A 14,479-nucleotide genomic window follows, 5' to 3' on the forward strand; every position below is an offset into this window, starting at 1 on the left:
GTAAGGTCTGATACAGTAATACTGCTGTACTCAATTAATAAGGTCTGATACTGTAGATACTGCTGTACTCAATAAGGTCTGATACTGTAGATACTGCTGTACTCAATTATAAGGTCTGATACAGTGTACTGCTGTACTCAATTATAAGGTCTGATACAGTAGATACTGCTGTACTCAATAAGGTCTGATACTGTAGATACTGCTGTACTCAATTATAAGGTCTGATACCGTAGATACTGCTGTACTCAATTAAAGGTCTGATACTGTAGATACTGCTGTACTCAATTATAAGGTCTGATACGTTAGATACTGCTGTACTCAATTATAAGGTCTGATACAGTAGATACTGCTGTACTCAATTAGTAAGGTCTGATACAGTAGATACTGCTGTACTCAATTAATAAGGTCTGAACAGTAATACTGCTAATTAATAAGGTCTGATACAGTAGATACTGCTGTACTCAATTAATAAGGTCTGATACAGTAGATACTGCTGTACTCAATTATTAAGGTCTGATACTGCTAAACACTAAACATAATTACTTAGGCCAGAGGGGTATATTACACAGACCAGTACACACAATGCAACAGAACCAGTAGCCACCAGAGGGCCATTCTACAAAGTAGGATCAGTGAGTTAGCCAGCTAACTTGCCTAAATATTCTGAAATAACATTATTTTTGGGAAAGATGAGCTTGAAATGGGCATGCTCTAATTGACTCAACAACCAAAACACATCTAAGTTTAGCGTTTTTAAATGATGCAGAAAATCAATAGTTATTTCAAATCAAATGTTATTTGTCACTTGCGCCGAATACAACAGATGTAGACCTTACCGTGAAATGCTTACTAGGTGAATGTTTGCTAAGCATCCTTGCACTTCAAGAAATAGAGTTAAGAAAATATTTGCTAGATAAACTAAAGTAAAAAATTAAATAAAAAAATAACACAATAGGATTACGTAACAATAATGTGGCTATATACAGGGGGTACTGGCACTGAATCAATGTGCGAGGGTACAGGTTATTCAATGTAATTTGTACATGTAGGTAGGGGTAAAGTGACTATGCATAGATAATAAACAGCGAGTAGCAGCAGTGTAAAAACAAAGGGAAGAGGGGGATCAATGTAAATAGTCCGGGTGGCCATTTGATTAATCGTTCAGCAGTCTTATGGCTTGTGGGTAGAAGCTGTTAAGGAGCCTTTTGGACCTAGACTTGGCGCTCCAGTACCGATTGCTGTGCAGTAGCAGAGTGAACAGTCTATGACTTGGGTGACTGGAGACTTTGACAGTTTTTTGGGCCTTCCTCTGACACTGCCTAGTATAGAGGTCCTGGATAGCAGGAAGCTTGGCCCCAGTGATGTATAGGTCCGTACGCACTACCTTCTGTAGCGCTTTGCGGTCGAATGCCGAGCAGTTGCCATACCAGGCGATGATGCAACCGGTCAGGATGCTCTCGATGGTGCAGCTGTAGAACTTTTTGAGGATCTGGGGACCCATGCCAAATCTTTTCAGTCTCCTGAGGGGGAAAAGGTTTTGTCGTGCCATCTTCACGACTGTCTTGGTGTGTTTGGACCATGATAGTTTGTTGGTGATATGGAAACCAAGGAACTTGAAGTTCTCGACCCGCTCCACCACAGCCCATCGATGTTAATGGGGGCCTGTTCAGCCCTCCCTTTCCTGTAGTCCACAATCATCTCCTTTGTGTTGCTCACGTTGAGGGAGAGGTTGTTGTCCTGGCTCCACATTGCCAGGTCTCTGACCTCCTTCCTATAGGCGGTCTCATCGTTGTCGGTGATCAGGCCTACCACCGTTGTGTCGTCAGCAAACTTAATGATGGTGTTGGAGTCGTGATTGGCCATGGAGTCGTGGGTGAACAGGGAGTACAGGAGCGGACTAAGCACGCACCGCTGAGGGGCCCCTGTGTTGAGGATCAGCGTGGCAGATGTGTTGTTGCCTACCCTTACCACCTGGGGGCAGACCGTCAGGAAGTCGGAAGTTCTGGGTTGTTAATTATGGAACAATTGACTAAGGCTTTGTATTACATGATGTAATTCAAGCCATGCATTTGTTTCTGAACATCACAATTAGCCTACATGTATCATTGTTACATTTCAACAGAAAGCCTTTCATTAAAACATCTGACTTGAGTTATGTGACCAACTGTGCTACATGTGGATGAGACCAGAATGGTGATGTTCCCCCAACACTATGGTTTGCCAGTAGCACGATCGTCTTTCAGTGCAGGGAGAACTGGAAAACCCAGCTCAACCCTGCCAAGCCCATCTAGAAGAAAGAGAAGAGAGGAGAAAAGAGTCAGGAACACGATTTGAAGGCCCAGCCAAGCCAGAAAAGAGGGTAGAAATGTACCCCTATTCTCTGCCTGTCATCTCCATCCAGTGTTGGCAGGAGAGGCACAGTAGATGCTTTTCCAATTGCTTCAGTAAACACTAGATAGAGAATGAAATAGTATAACTAGCAAAATTATTATAGTCCATTCACACACATATTAATGTGCATGTGAAGTAATGTTCTACACAATCTATCTGCATGTAGAGAACCTACATGCTATGTGTTGCCAAGGCAAAGTGCATGGATCCATAACATAAAATGGAGTAGCAGTTATTTACACCTCTATAATGCTTCTAGAGATACAGCAGCTGCAGGTGTTCTCCTCACCAACACTCCACTGCAGTGACTGTCTTGCATTAGCCAATCAAAATAGCTCTCTTCACCTGGCTAAATAGAGGTTCAGATCAGAGAGAGAGGTCTGTCGATAATTGAAACCACACCACCAGCCCATCATTGGAAATGTTCTCTCTGTTGTCTGTGATGTCATACAGTACAGTATGCACAGCCCATCGTTGGAAATGTTCTCTCTGTTGTCTGTGATGTCATACAGTACAGTAATGCCACCGCTCATCGTGGAGTATGTTCTCTCTGTTGTCTGTGATGTCATACAGTAACAGTATGCACAGCATCGTTGGAGTATGTCTCTCTGTTTGTCTGTGATGTCATACAGTACAGTATGCACAGCTCATCGTTGGGAGTATGTTCTCTCTGTTTTCTGTGATGTCATACAGTACAGTATGGCACAGCTCATCGTTGGGAGTATGTTCTCTCTGTTGTCTGTGATGTCATAACGTACAGTATGCACAGCTCATGTTGGGAGTATGTTCTCTCTGTTGTCTGTGATGTATAACAGTACAGTATGACAGCTCATGTTGGGAGTATGTTCTCTCTGTTGTCTGTGATGTCATACAGTACAGTATGCACAGTCATTGGTTGGGAGTAATGTTTCTCTGTGTCTTTGATGTCATACATTACAGTATGCACAGTGCAGCTCTTTTTCTCCCTCCCCTCTTCCACCTCGATCCCTTTCCATCGCTCCTTTTGGCTATCTGAATACAGAGACTAACTTGTACCCCCGCACATTGACTCGGTACCGGTACCCCCTGTATATAGCCTCGTTATTGTAATGTGCATTTCTTGTGTTACTTTTTGATTGATTAGATTTTTTAAAAACTTTAGTTTATTTAGTAAATATTTTTTTGATCTGTATTGTTGGTTAAAAACCTCTCTAGGGTACATGGGACGGTAGCGTCCCACCTGACCAACATCCAGTGAAATTGCAGAGCGCCAAATTCAAAAACAGAAATACTGATTATAAAAATTCTGAAAACATACAAGTGTTATACATAGGTTTAAAGATCAACTTCTTGTGAATCCAACCACTGTGTCAGATTTCAAAAAGGCTTTACGGCGAAAGCATACCATACGATTATTTGAGAACATCGCCCAGCAGACAAATCATTACAAACAGTAACCAGCCAAGTAGAAGAGTTACACAAGTCAGAAATAGAGATAACATTTATCACTTACCTTTGATGATCTTCATATGGTTGCACTCAGAAGACATTAATTTTCTCAATAAATGTTTGTTTTGTTCGATAAAGTCTCTCTTTTTGCGCGTTTTCTTCAGTAATCCACAGGCTCAAACGCAGTCACAACAGGCAGACAAAAATCCAAATTGTATCCATAAAGTTAATAGAAACATGTCAAACGATGTTTATATTCAACCCTCAGGTTGTTTTTAGCCTAAATAATCGATAATAATTCAACCGGACAATAACGTTGTCAATATAAAAGGTAAACAAGAAAGGCGTGCTCTCGGGATTGCGCATGAAAAAGCTCTGTGACACTTTAGGGTCCAGTCATTCAGACTGGTCTTACTCCCTCATTTTTCAGAATACAAGCCTGAATCAATTTCTAAAGACTGTTGACATCTAGTGGAAGGTATAGGAACTGCAATTTGAGTCCTAAGTCAATGGATACTGTAATGGCATTGAATAGAAAACTACAAACAAACAAAAAATCCTACTTCCTGGATGGAGTTTTCTCAGGTTTTCGCCTGCCAAATCAGTTCTGTTATACTCACTATATGCATATCCTAGCTTCTGGGCCTGAGTAGCAGGCAGTTTACTTTGGGCACGCTTTTCATCCGGAGGTGAAAATAGTGCCCCCTACCCTAGAGAAGCTTGTAAGTAAGTGCTTCACAGTAAGATCTACACCTGTTGTATTCGACGCATGTGGCAAATACAATTTGATTTGATTTGTCTCCCTCCCTCTCTCTATCTCCAACTCTACTGTCTCTGTCGGCCAGGGGATTTAGCAGAGTGTATTTGTAGTCATAACAGTGAGGTCTGATGGAGGCTAATAGCTTCTAACTCAGTATCCCTCTGGTCCAGGCCTGACAGCCAGGTTCGGCTATCCTCTCCTTGGGGTTACAGCGGCCATGTTGCGCCCTGCCTCTCTCCTCTTCCAGCCGGCTGCCATCACCTCTCCCTCTCCTGTCTGACAGCAGGCCTGGTACAGCCTACAGAGAGAGAGACACACCTTTAAGTGCCTGTACCCATGTATATTTAGTACCTTCCCCATCCCAAACCAGATAAGCAGAGCTAGGTAGTAAAGTTAATTTTGGGGGGGTGGGGGGTGCACTCGGGACCTGACGAATGAGCAATTTACTGTGTTTACACTAGCCCGTCCTGCTCTGAGATGGGTTAAGAATTTAAGTGCTGTCTTTATGAAGTGGTGTACCATACAGTCGAGTGAAAGGCAAGGTAACTAAACAGTCTGCATAAACCCAGACCTGGGCCATAGGCTGTGCTAAGGAACGGAAGATTTTTTAAATCCTGGATAAGGTAAATACTCCATCCACTCTTAACTTATCTCTGTCTATCACAGGAGGCCATGAACCTGTTGACAACTCACAGACTCACTCCCACTGAGGTACAGTGGGAAATATCTCAGAGAAATACCTCTCAGTGAGAGTACTAGTGGATGTAGCAGTCCTGGAAATCCTACAGTAGATTGCCCTGGGAAGAAATGGGGAAGACCTAGATAAGTTGTGTTTAGTTGTGTTGTGTGTCCCTACCTCACATTCCCATAGCGTGTCTGTGTGTTGATGTTTGTACTCTACACTTCACTTCTCACGCGTGGTGGCTCTCAAACAGAAGCCTGCCTCTCCCTCTCCTTCTTTCTTTGATGGAGAGGTTTAGGCTTTCATCTTTAGAGGGAGGAGGAGGGTGAAAGGTGGGACAGGGGCAAATGGGCTATGGTTCTCCTCTTTGTGGGTCAGTACACTGCTCCTCCACAATGGCCTATTTGGAGTTCATTCTGATGTCGGTTATGGGGTGCTAAGGCAAACTCACACTTTAATTGAGATTTCCCCCTTTACTTATACCAAAGCTAGATGTTTGGCTGCTGTGGGTAAATAGTCAGCTGTGGTCCTTTCTCCCTTCTGTTTCTGCCGGGCCACCATTTATCTCTCTCTGTCAACAGCAATACCCCTGTTAAAATGAACACACTGGCAGCTAACCAAGGGCCAGGAAGTTCTTTCTGAAGATCAAAAACATGCTCAGTTTGACTAACCAAAATCTAACCAATTTGTTTCTCTTCATCAGCCACACATTGATAGATACTATCCACTACATGTTCTCTTTTCAGACAGGAGGCAGAGAAAGAATGCTATTGAATAGCTGATTAAATAGCCTCTCTCATCTCCTTCATGGTGTGATGTAGTGGAGTAGGAGTGTAAACAGTGTATTCCCCACACTATAAACACACTATAAACACATGGCTCTGAAAATCCACATTGGAACCCTACTGCTGGGTCGCCTGGGTGAGGCTACTGCATAGCTCTGCTGGCCTGGGCTATACTTGACTGGGCTAAGTCAGTTGGGTTGGATCGGACTGGACTGTTGTTCTACTTGGTTATTGCCTGTGTTAGGCTACTGGGTCAAGTCTCTGAGCTCAACTGGAGTGTAATGGAAATCCTCATGTGATGTAAATGAAATGATCTATAATCTTCAAGCTGATAGGATAGATTACCTAAAGTCCTGTTTGGGAGCGTTTTCTTGATCTTTCTAAATCATCAATTACTCCACCACATGGTCAGTGGGGCAGATTAACCCCTATATGTCCAGTACACTTACTCACTCGGCACACACACAGCTGCTGGTGGTGCCTGCGGGGTCTGAGGGTGGGGGTGTTTGGCTGACTGTTTACGTAAGTGCATGATGTGTAATGCCTATGCATTGTGTAAGTATGTGCATTTATAAGGGTGTTTTGTGTTGCTGTGTGTGTGGGGTTCCCCCTTACCACTGGGAGCCTGGTGGGAGGCTGAACAGCTGTGCGTTAAGCAGCTTTGACGCTGTCACAAACCCTCCCCACAGCACAGCACCCTTAGTCCTGCCCTTCCTCATCCTGTCCCACCCCCCACAGGGCTACCCTGATCCACCCGCAGGGCCAGGGCACGCCATGCCACAGCTACACCACTCTCTCTCTGGCAAACACACCTCACACAAAAAACACCACACTGCTACACATGTACATACAATCCCTCCCTCCACCCACACGCTCACTTTGTCAAACTGGGGTTAACTAGGGTCTTCCAATCCACACTAATACTCCATCCATGCCCACTGCTTGTAATACTGCCCACAGCTTGTAATACTGCCCACTGCTTGTAATACTGCCCACAGCTTGTAATACTGCCCACAGCTTGTAATACTGCCCACTGCTTGTAATACTGCCCACAGCTTGTAATACTGCCCACAGCTTGTAATGCTCCCTACAGCTTGTAATACTGCCCACTGCTGTAGCGGGGTGCGTAATTGGCGGCAGAGAAGTCAGGTGCAGGAGAGCAGAACTGGGTAATAACCAGAGATTTATTAATCAAAACCCACAGCATCCAGAACAACAAGATAAATGGGCACAAAAATAACCCGTTGTGTGCTCACAGGGAACGTGCACAAGCACTACAATAAACAATCCCACACAAAGACATGGGGGGACCAGAGGGTTAAATACACAACACGTAAATGAGGGAATTGAAACCAGGTGTGTGGAAAAACAAGACAAAACAAATGGAAAATGAAAAGTGGATCGACGATGGCTAGAAGACCGGCGACGCCGACCGCCGAGCGCCGCCCGAACAAGGAGAGGACCCGACTTCGGCGGCAGTCGTGACAACTGCTTGTAACTGCCCACAGCTTGTAATACTGCCCACTTCTTGTAATACTGCACACAGCTTGTAATACTGCCCACTTCTTGGAATGCTCCCTACAGCTTGTAATACTGCACACAGCTTGTAATACTCCCCACATTATTTTTTTTAAATATATTTCACCTTTATTTAACCAGGTAGGCCAGTTGAGAACAAGTTCTCATTCACAACTGCGACCATGCCAAGATAAAGCAAAGCAGTGCGACAAAAAAGTTACATGTGGGAAAAACAAAAGTACAGTCAATAACACAATAGAAAAATCTATATACAAATGGAGTAAGGAGGTAAGGCAATAAATAGGCCATAGTAGCGAAGTAATTACAATTTAGAAAATTAACACTGGAGTGATAGATGTGCAGATGAAGATGTGCAAGTAGAAATACTGGTGTGCAAAAGAGCAAAAAAAGTAAATAAAAACAATATGGGGATGAGGTAGATAGTTGGATGGGCTATTTACAGATGGGCTGTGTACAGCTGCAGCGATTGGTAAGCTGCTCAGATAGCAGATGCTTAAAGTTAGTGAGGGAGATATAAGTCTACAACTTCAGCGATTTTTGCAATTCGTTCCAGTCATTGGCAGCAGAGAACTGGAAGGAAAGGCGTCCAAAGGAGGTGTTGGCTTTGGAGATGACCAGTGAGATATTCAGTTGAAGTCGGAAGTTTACATACACCTTAGCCAAATACTTTTAAACTCAGTTTTTCACAATTCCTGACATTTAATCCTAGTAAAAATTCCCTGTTTTAGGTCAGTTAGGATCACCACTTTATTTTAAGAATGTGAAATGTCAGAATAAAAGCAGAGAGGTTGATTTTTTTCAGCTTTTATTTCCTTCAATTAGTCAATCTGGGGTTAATTAGTATTTAGTAGCACTGCCTTTAAATTGTTTCACTTGGGTCAAATGTTTCGGGTAGCATTCCACAAGCTTCCCACAATAAGTTGGGTGAGTTTTGGCCCATTCGTCCTGACAGGGCTGGTGTAACTGAGTCAGGTTTATAGGCCTCCTTGCTCGCACACGCTTTTTCAGTTCGGCCCAGGGCTTTGTGATGGTCAGGGCTTTGTGATGGACACTCCAATACCTTGACTTTGTTGTCCTTAAGCCATTTTGCCACAACTTTGGAAGTATGCTTGGGGTCATTGTCCATTTGGAAGACCCATTTGCGACCAAGCTTTAACTTCCTGACTGATGTCTTGAGATGTTGCTTCAATATATCCACATACATTTCTTTCATCATGATGCCATCTATTTTGTGAAGTGCACCAGTCCCTCCTGCAGCAAGGCACCCCCACAACATGATGCTGCTTCACGGTACCCCCACAACCGTGCTTCACGGTTGGGATGGTGTTCTTCGGCTTGCAAGCCTCCCCCGTTTTCCTCCAAACACAACAATGGTCATTATCGGCCAAACAGTTCTATTTTTGTTTCATCAGACCAGAGGACATTTCTCCAAAAAGTACATTCTTTGTTCCCATGTGCAGTTGCAAACCGCAGTCTGACTTTTTTATGGCGGTCTTGTAGCGGTGGCTTCTTCCTTGCTGAGCGGGCTTTCAGGTTATGTCGATATAGGACTCGTTTTACTGTGGATATAGATACTTTTGTACCTGCTTCCTCCAGCATCTTCATATGGTCCTTTGCTGTTGTTCTGGGATTGATTTGCACTTTTCGCACCACAGTACGTTCATCTCTAGGAGACAGAACTTGTCACGTTCCTGACCTGTTTTCTCTTGTTTTGTATTTATTTAGTATGGTCAGGGCGTGAGTTGGGTGGGTTGTCTATGTGTTGTTTTCTATGTTGGGGTTTTGTGCGTTCGGCCTGGTATGATTCTCAATCAGAGGCAGCTGTCAATCGTTGTCCCTGATTGAGAATCATACTTAGGCAGCCGGGGTTCACGTGTGTGTTTGTGGGTGTTTGTATTTCGTGTCAGTGTTCGTGCCACACGGGACTGTTGTTCGGTTAGATTATCTTTTGTTATTTTGTTTCGTGTAGTGTTCAGTTTATTGTGAATAAAACATGGACACTTTCCACTCTGCGTTTTGGTCCGATCCCTACACCTCCTCTTCTGACGAAGAGGAGGAAATCTGCCGTAACAGAACTCGTCTCCTTCCTGAGCGGTATGACGGTTGCGTGGTGCAATGGTGTTTATACTTGCGTACTATTGTTTGTACAGATGTACATGGTACCTTCAGACGTTTGTAAATTGCTCCCAAGGATGAACCAGACTTGTGGAGGTCTACAATTTTTTTGCTGAGGTCTTGGCTTTTTTCTTTTGATTTTCCCATGATGTCAAGCAAAGAGGCTGTGAGTTTGACTCAAATTATGTCAATTAGCCTATCAGAAGCTTCTAAAGCCATGGCATAATTTTCTGGAATTTTCCAAGCTGTTTAAAGGCACAGTCAACTTAGTGTATGTAAACTTCTGACACACTGGAATTGTGATACAGTGAATTATAAGTGAAATCATCTGTCTGTAAACAATTGTTGGAAAAATGACTTGTGTCATATACAAAGTACATGTCCTAACCGACTTGCCAAAACTATAGTTTGTTAACAAGAAAATTGTGGAATGGTTGAAAAACAAGTTTTAATGACTCCAACCTATTTGTATGTAAACTTCCGACTTCAACTGTACCTGCTGGACCGCGTGCTACGGGTGGGTGTTGCTATGGTGACCAGTGAGCTGAGATAAAGCAGAGCTTTACCTAGCAAAGACTTATAGATGACCTGGAGCCAGTGGGACTGGCGACGAATATGTAGCCAGGGCCATCCGACGAGAGCATTTAGGTCGCAGTGGTGGGTGGTATATGGGGCTATGGTGACAGAACAGATGGCACTGTGATAGACTGCATCCAGTTTTCTGAGTAGAGTGTTGGAAGCTATTTTTTAAATGACATCGCTGAAGTCGAGGATCGGTAGGATAGTCAGTTTTACGAGGGTATGTTTGGCAGCATGAGGGAAGGAGGCTTTGTTGCGAAATAGGAAGCAGATTCTAGATTTAATTTTGGATTGGAGATGCTTAATATAAGTCTGGAAGGAGAGTTTACAGTCTAGCCAGACACCTAGGTATTTGTAGTTGTCCACATATTCTAAGTCAGAACCATCCAGAGCGGTGATGCTAGTCAGGCAGGCGGGTGCGGGCAGCAATCGGTTGAAGAGCATGCATTTAGTTTTACTAGCGTTTATGAGCAGTTGGAGGCCACGGAAGGAGTGTTGTATGGCATTGAAGCTCGTTTGGAGGTTTGTTAACACAGTGTCCAAAGAAGGGCCAGATGTATACAGAATGGTGTCGTCTGTGTAGAGGTCGATCAAGGAATCACCAGCAGCAAGAGCGACATCGTTGATATATACAGAGAAAAGAGTCAGCCCGAGAATTGAACCCTGTGGCACCCTCATAGAGACTGCCAGAGGTTCGGACAACAGGCCCTCCCATTTGACACACTGAACTCTATCTGAGAAGTAGCTGGTGAACCAGGCGAGGCAGTCATTTGAGAAACCGAAGCTGTTGAGTCTGCCTATAAGAATACGGTGATTGACAAAGTCGAAAGCCTTGGCCAGGTCGATGAAGACGGCTGCACAGTAATGTCTTTTATCGATGGCGGTTATGATATTGTTAAGTACCTTGAGCGTGGCTGAGGTGCACCCGTGACCAGCTCGGAAACCAGATTGCACAGCGGAGAAAGTACGGTGGGATTCGAAATGGTCAGTGATCTGTTTGTTAACTTGGCTTTCGAAGACTTTAGATAGGCAGGGAAGGATGGATATACAGTGGGGAGAACAAGTATTTGATACACTGCCGATTTTGCAGGTTTTCCTACTTACAAAGCATGTAGAGGTCTGTCATTTTTATCATAGGTACACTTCAACTGTGAGAGACGGAATCTAAAACAAAAATCCAGAAATCACATTGTATGATTTTTAAGTAATTAATTTGCATTTTATTGCATGACATAAGTATTTGATCACCTACCAACCAGTAAGAATTCCGGCTCTCACAGACCTGTTAGTTTTTCTTTAAGAAGCCCTCCTGTTCTCCACTCATTACCTGTATTAACTGCACCTGTTTGAACTCGTTACCTGTATAAAAGACACCTGTCCACACACTCAATCAAACAGACTCCAACCTCTCCACAATGGCCAAGACCAGAGAGCTGTGTAAGGACATCAGGGATAATATGTAGACCTGTACAAGGCTGGGATGGGCTACAGGACAATAGGCAACAGCTTGGTGAGAAGGCAACAACTGTTGGCACAATTATTAGAAAATGGAAGAAGTTCAAGATGACGGTCAATCACCCTCGGTCTGGGCTCCATGCAAGATCTCACCTCGTGGGCATCAATGATCATGAGGAATGTGAGGGATCAGCCCAGAACTACAACGGCAGGACCTGGTCAATGACCTGAAGAAGGCTGGGACCACAGTCTCAAAGAAAACCATTAGTAACACACTACGCCGGCATGGATTAAATCTGCAGCGCACGCAAGGTCCCCCTGCTCAAGCCAGCGCATGTCCAGGCCCGTCTGAAGTTTGCCAATGACCATCTGGATGATCCAGAGGAGGAATGGGAGAAGGTCATGTGGTCTGATGAGACAAAAATAGAGCTTTTTGCTCTAAACTCCACTCGCCGTGTTTGGAGGAATAGAAGGATGAGTACACCCCAAGAACACCATCCCAACCGTGAAGCATGGAGGTGGAACATCATTCTTTGGGGATGCTTTTCTGCAAAGGGGACAGGACGACTGCACCGTATTGAGGGGAGGATGGATGGGGCCATGTTATCGCGAGATCTTGACCAACAACCTCCTTCCCTCAGTAAGAGCATTGAAGATGGGTCGTGGCTGGGTCTTCCAGCATGACAACGACCCGAAACACACAGCCAGGGCAACTAAGGAGTGGCTCCGTAAGAAGCATCTCAAGGTCCTGGAGTGGCCTAGCCAGTCTCCAGACCTGAACCCAATAGAAAATCTTGGGAGGAGCCGAAAGTCCGTATTGCCCAGCGACAGCCCCGAAACCTGAAGGATCTGGAGAAAGTCTGTATGGAGGAGTGGGCCAAAATCCCTGCTGCAGTGTGTGCAAACCTGGTCAAGAACTACAGGAAACGTATGATCTCTGTAATTGCAAACTAAGGTTTCTGTACCAAGTATTCAGTTCTGCTTTTCTGATGTATCAAATACTTATGTCATGCAATAAAATGCAAATTAATTACTTAAAAATCATACAATGTGTTTTCTGGATTTTTGTTTTAGAATCCTTCTCTCCACAGTTGAAGTGTACCTATGATAAAAATTACAGACCTCTACATGCTTTGTAAGTAGGAAAACCTGCAAAATCGTCAGTGTATCAAATACTTGTTCTCCCCACTGTAGGTCTGTAACTATTTAGGTCTAGAGTGTCACCCCCTTTGAAGAGGGGATGACCGCGATAGCTTTCTAATCTTCTTGAAATACTGCCCACTTCTTGAAATACTGCCCACAGCTTGTAATACTGCCACAGCTTGTAGTACTGCTCACTTCTTGTAATACTGCCCACTACTTGTAATACTGCCCACTGCTTGTAATGCTCCCTACAGCTTTAATACTGCCCACAGCTTGTAATATGCCCACTTTCTGTAATACTGCCCACTGCTTGTAATACTGCCCACTTCTTGTAATACTGCCCACAGCTTGTAATACTGCCCACAGCTTGTAACTAAGCTGCTCCCACAGCTTGTAATGCTCCCTACAAGCTTGTAATACTGCCACGCTTGTAATGCTCCCTACAGCTTGTAATACTGCCCACCTGTAATACTGCAGCTTGTAATGCTCCCTACAGCTTGTTAATACTGCCCACAGCTTGTAATACTGCCCACAGCTTGTAATGCTCCCTACAGCTTGTAATACTGCCCACAGCTTGTAATGCTCCCTACAGCTTGTATTACTGCTTGTAATACTACCTACTGTGCCCAGCATCAGTCATAAACCTTTTTCATTATGTGTGGGATTATTGCATCCTCTTCCATTCCTACACTAGGCCTCTTTGTTACAGAGGTTCTTAGAGAGACTGAGAGAGCACAGCAAGCCTGAGTGAGAAGACTGCTGTACATTCAGAAACATCCAACGTCCAGCCACTAATGTGCTACCTGCCACACATCTGCTTAGCATCTCTCAGAATTTCCACCCATAAACTGGAAGTCTCTCACAAAAATAGTGCACACGTGCACTCTCAAGTGCTTCATCACTGTTAAACACACACACTTGCACGTGCACACACACCACACACACTCTGGATGAGCGTGGTCACATTTGCCCTTGGCAGCAAGCCATCTGTCACACACAGACTGAGGGATCTAGGCCCCGTCCTGACGACCAAATATAGTCAACTAATGCAGAGACCACTCCGACTGATAAAAACCTGCCGCGTCCCACTCTACATCTACAGTCTACCGCGGTCAATAGCACAAACTACGACCACAATGTATCCACTCCATCGCTACGAATCATTGTCTCTGTATAGCTCATCTCCTGTCTCTGTTTCTCTGTGTCTCTCTCAGGGTGTGGTGCGCTGTCTCTGGCATCCCAAGCTGAATCAGATTATGGTGCGGACTGGAATTGTATTGGCTAAGGTCTACTATGACTCTGTCAAGAGTCACAGGTACACTGAGCTGAGAATGTTTACCTTTGTGGTGGCTGGTACGACAGCTGTTTTTTTTTTTTATGACACGTTTTTAGCTGTCCTGTACATTGTCAGTCTTTTTCTCATTTCACTGTACAAACGTTTCTCCCAGCGAGAAACAATAGTGTGTATATTTGATAATGGGCCTGAAGTGGGTTGTCTAGACTCCATCCTGTTAGGAGCAGAGCAGAAGAGACTGGCCTGTGATCCATCTCTAACCTACAGGCAGCCATGTTTGAGAACGGTGTATAAAGCTGACCTTGTCT

General features: G+C 44.2%; 1 pseudogene; it reads left to right on the plus strand.

Annotated features, from left to right (window-relative positions):
• The window catches only part of LOC111980015 (WD repeat-containing protein 70-like), an 87,943-nt pseudogene that overhangs the window by 68,613 nt on the left and 4,851 nt on the right, over positions 1–14,479 (plus strand).

Source organism: Salvelinus sp. IW2-2015, linkage group LG20 (genome assembly GCF_002910315.2).
Source record: "Salvelinus sp. IW2-2015 linkage group LG20, ASM291031v2, whole genome shotgun sequence".
In the NCBI taxonomy this organism is placed as follows: domain Eukaryota; kingdom Metazoa; phylum Chordata; class Actinopteri; order Salmoniformes; family Salmonidae; genus Salvelinus; species Salvelinus sp. IW2-2015.